This window comes from Frankliniella occidentalis, unplaced genomic scaffold, assembly GCF_000697945.3.
Source record: "Frankliniella occidentalis isolate FOCC.00 unplaced genomic scaffold, Focc_3.1 Scaffold107, whole genome shotgun sequence".
In the NCBI taxonomy this organism is placed as follows: Eukaryota; Metazoa; Arthropoda; class Insecta; order Thysanoptera; family Thripidae; genus Frankliniella; species Frankliniella occidentalis.
In genome coordinates this window covers 650,710-655,783 of record NW_026267236.1, presented here as the reverse complement: position 1 = coordinate 655,783, position 5,074 = coordinate 650,710, and positions in this window count along the sequence as shown.

Sequence of the window (5,074 nt, the reverse complement as noted above, 5' to 3'; positions counted from 1 at the left end):
GTAGTCTACACTGTAACCAGAACAAAATACGAATGAAATCACCCACCCTCTATAGGTCCCCATTTGGTCTCATACTTTGTATCTCACACACCACTCCAATCAAATTGTACTCATTTGATTTGAAACACTTTTTAAAACCGGGAAAAAAGAGGCTAATTTAATTTCGTGTAACTTTATTTTTCCGATAAAAAGTTGCTGCTCCTTTCACTCGCATCACTCGCCTTACCTCCCCTCGCTCCGCGACGCTCATTAGAGGCGCCCGTGACGAGCCCCGCGGACCAGTTTCAGAGAGCCTTTCCCTCCCTCCTCCGGCCAGAGAATGGAAATGGCGACACCGTCACTTCATCAGCGGATAATAAAGCCTTGATTGCAGCCGGGGCCGGGCGGGTCCGGCCGGGGCCGGCGTGTGCCTTGCCTCGCCCTCATGCCCCGCCTCACCCCGCCCAGCCCCGCTCCTCCAGTCCAGAGAAGCATCTGCGACCCCATCGATAATTTATTTATCGCGGACCAGTGTAGACTTGATCAGGTTTTTTGTGTCATTTCTGAAAAACATTATTCGAGAACTACTGCCTTATTTGACTATCCGAATAATATTTTATTGAAATCTTCATTTCGAGATGACCCGACGAAAACTGTGCGTCCTCCCTCTCCGTCTCCCGCGCGCTCTGACACACCTGCACCCGGGAGCACCGGACAAAAATGCGATTACATCGTATCGATTTATCCCCGACTAGACGACGTCGTGTGTCCTCATTATTTTTGGTCCCAACGACAACGCGATCGGGACTCCCTGATTTATCCCGCCACCCTGCCGCCCCCCCTACCCCCTTACCCCCCTTGCCCCGACAGTTGACCCCGCCCGACCTTGGCGTACATGTGTTGTCTGCTCGGGGGGGCCCGCCAACCCGCCGCCGCTCTTGCCGGCCCCGGGGGTGCCCCGCTGCTGATGTTGATGAATCGGTTTTCTTCCAATCCAAAGCGGAAGGAAGGATGGCGCGCCGGTCCGCCGGTCCGGGCGGCCGAAAGGCGCTGCTGTCAGAGCGAGAGAGGTGTGACGGGACGGGGACGACAGGGCGTTTATTTATCCTCGCCTAATACCGACAGCGTCACAAAACGACGCCTTTTGGCGAGCGCAAAACATTCACGCGCAATTACTCCTGCAAGCAAAAGTTTTGCCTATTTAGCAGACTTTTGCCGGCAAGGTCGCCCCGCGTGTCGACCCAGCGTGACGAGTTCGACGAGGAGAAATGGGTTTCGCTATCCCCTGCCAATATTGTGTTCCGAAAGCTTCGCAACATAAGAACGGCGAGGCATTGACGTTTCTCGATAAATGACTGATGCTTCCCGACGACAGTTTTGCGGCGCTTTGCGTCTCTATTAAATCCCTCGATAGCGGACCATCGATGCCCGAACGACAATGGCGAACACGTCAATAACATCGTCGAGAAAAATGAGACGTTATTATTTCAGTAACGTGCTGATAGTAGTAAGAACAGTGTAAGAACTGGCCAGCCTAACGCGCGAGTCGCAGCGCTTATGGTGTCTCCTGTTCCGATGCTCTCCCTACACAAAACAGGTACGGAACAAGGAGAGAATACAGCACCAGCGAGCAGTGCAGAGCATTGCACAGGAGTGCAGAGCGGTGCCGATGAGCTGTGCAGAGGTGCAGAGTCATCCTACCGCCTAGTGCAGCTTGGGCCGAGGCTGCCGAGGCAGCAGCAGCAGGCGCGGCCGCCGCGCCGGGCCCGCGCCGCACCCATAGCAGGACGGAATATATTTCATGGCTCCTGATTTCCAATGGCTGCCCTGGGCCCGGCCCGGCTGGCCGCGGCTCTTATGGCGCGGCCGCGCTGCTACTGCTGTTGCCATGCAGGAAGCGTCGGCGGGTGTCGAGCGGGAACGCCGCCGGATGAGCGTCGCGCCAGCGCGGCGCCGCCGCGTCGTGGGCGTCGTACCCTTAGCGCCCTCGCGAGCCGCCCCGCACCGCGCCGCCGTACGATGGGTTGCCTACCGCGCCTACCGGGTAACAAACTAAGACGACTAAAGAAATGTTCTGATAAAGCGTGTCGCGCCGAGCAAATTGGTGTGTCGCCCGCCAGTGGGTGGAAGCTGTACTGAACGTGCAAGTGAGCATGCGCATGTTGTAGCACCCCCCCCCCCCCTGCCGGCCGCTTTGCGCGAGGACACGATGCTTCGCGAGGTCCTGCCCTGCCCGCCGCAGCCGCCATGGCCCGCCCGCACGCGCCGCGCACAGCGCCGCCCGACCCCCAGGACGATGACGCCAGCATGGCGCGCGGGTGGCCGGGTGGCGGGGACTACGGGCCAGTTGTTGTTGCAGAAGGGAAGCCGCACAAGAACGATTCCGACTAAAACAGTTTTCGGTCTGCGCCGCAGCCGCCGCCGCCCGCCGCCGCCCCGCCACGGCCTTGCGCTTCCGCAGAGCCCACCGACCGTGAATTTATCAATTACCGCATCGGGCGTCGTTGGGTCCGGTTCGATGTCGCTGTTTGCGGTGGGCTTCCTCCTATCGCGCCCTAGTGAAAGGGGAGACGCTCCGGAAGCACCTGCCTCGTCCGTCCCCGGCCGCCAACCGCCGGCCCCTCGCGCACGTGCCGTACCGGAGCAGCGCCGCCGGAGCCGCTCGCCCGGAACACGACGAGACTCCGGGGGGACGCGCGATACGCGGCGTGACGCGACGCGACGTGGCGTGTGACGTGACGCCCCGCGAAGGCCCCGGGCCGCCGCCCCGAGCACGAGCAGCCGCTGACCGCAGAGCGCACTGCGCAGGGGGGAAGGAAACCGAGGGAAACACTCGGGGAAACACGAAGATTGGGGCTGAAAAATATGATATGATTGGCGGGTCGCGTGGTCACAAAGGAGTCACGTGTGTCTCTTTCGGCGTGCGCCCATACCCCCCTCCTGCAGGTCAAGGAGGGCCAACTTGTGTGTATTTCTGAAGTACACGATTCGCGTGTGTTTCTTGTATTTTCCATATGTTCCAAGTGGCTGACTCACGCCGCGCAAGTTCGTATAGTTGTACTGTACCGCATGCACAGGTGCGGGCGGGTTGCCTACTCGCACGGGGCCAGAAGGAGCCGTGGACAAGGAGGATCGACCGAGCCCGCTTTCGCACCCGTGCATGCCGTACCATAACTACGAAAGTGCGCGGCGTGAATCAGACCCCTAGTATTTCTTGGTATTTTGACGTGTTTCGATGTATTCGAAATTTGCATGTATTTGATGTATAGTGTATGTATTTTTCTGTATTTTTGTTTGTATTTTTTTGTATTTCTAGTACACGACTTTTTTGAGCTGGCGCATCCCGATTTTCATTCTGCTAGTTTTTATTTTTCTACTGGAATTCTTCTTCAGTTAGGTGTGAAATGCGCCCTGCATAGAGGCAGTTATTTTCTATTTGAACATCAGTCTTTGCTATTACTACGTTGTTTATTGCAGTGTAGGGGTGAGTATCGAGTTTGAAATCTGCCCAGCAACTCCTGCCCCTCTCAATTAGCCCCCCAGCCCCCTCTCCCTGCCCTCCCCCTCGGCGGGCCCCTCACCCCTCACTCACGAGACTGTCTCTCTCTCTCGCTCTCTCTCGGTGGCAGATGGCACGTAAAGGCAGTGCGCTGCGGGTACCGCACGCGCGGACACGCGTCGGCTGTACTACTCAGTAAAATTACAACGAATATTTTTCCTTGGGTACATTACGAAGAGATGATAATGTAAAGTTTAAGTTGATTTATTATATTTCTCTACATTTGAAAGAAATTATGAAATTACTAGATTCAGTCCATAGAAAAATTACACCAAAATCAGAAAGCTCGTCTACACTTTTTCCGTACATTTCCTTACAATTACAAGTATACCAGCAGATAAAAATAAACTAAACAATTGATTGAAGTATCAGAAGAGTGAAAAATCAAGTAATATATTGAGAATACACAAGAGACCGGGCTCGGCCGAGTACACTGGATATAAATCATTGAGTTTGGATTGTTTAGTGATTATTGAAATTTGATAATATCGGCATATGTTTCCGGATCTTGCACAGGAATTATGTGGCTCAATGCAAACATAAATCCCCTGCAAAAGTAGGAAAAACACCATAACAGAGAAAAAAGTTCTGAGCAAAAAGTACTCATAGTTCAAAAGTATTACGTACTAATCTAAGATCGTTGAAACTAGCTACAAAACTATGAAAGACACAAAATAATTCATTAAAAATTTACTACAATACTCTATATTTCATATCTAATTTTATAACAACGAACACAAATTGTTCGAAGCGTAGTGATTGCCACATTCGACTAGAAAACTGAAATAAATCAGGAGTTGCCAACAACTTTAAGCCTGCATAAGCTTGATATTCTGAAAAAAATTGTGGAACACCTAACCATTTCTATTTTAGGATTTCCTCCCGCCTTGTTCGGTATCGCTCTCGGGGCTACTAATAAAAAACAAATAAAGAAATGACAGGTACATAGGCGTCTCGTGACGCCGCCACAAACAACCAGACACCCGAATCCGTTTGCGGGGAACCGTGTTGTATCGGAATCGTACTCCCGATTGCTTCAAAAGAGAAGCCAGATGATGGACACGTTTATCGCAACCCCACCATCTCACCTTCGACATTACTTTTAGGAACATTCAGCAGCAGTCTTGCCCAGGGAGCGCGATTCCGAACAAGGCGACGAATCCTCGCGCGCATCACGCACGCCATCTCCAACAATAAATTTTTAAGTCACAGACAACAACTAGCTAAGCGTACTGTCTGAAATCTGAGTCCCAGTGCCACGAATGAAGTGAGCGCTGGCTCGGGGGCCTTCGCAGGCGCCGCGAGCGGGCGCACAGCTTCTGACTAGCTGCGGCAGTAGGAGTCGATATCTAGTCTCACAGCTCGGAATCACCATCACCATCAACATAATCGTCGTCGTCATCGTCGTGGACCCGCAGACTAGACGGGGCAGGTCCTCGCCGAGGCGGGCATGGCCGCGGGGACGGCCTTGGCGGCCCCTTCGCTCGTCGAACAACGCCTCGTCCGCCAGAAATCTGCAACGGAAAGAAAACACAC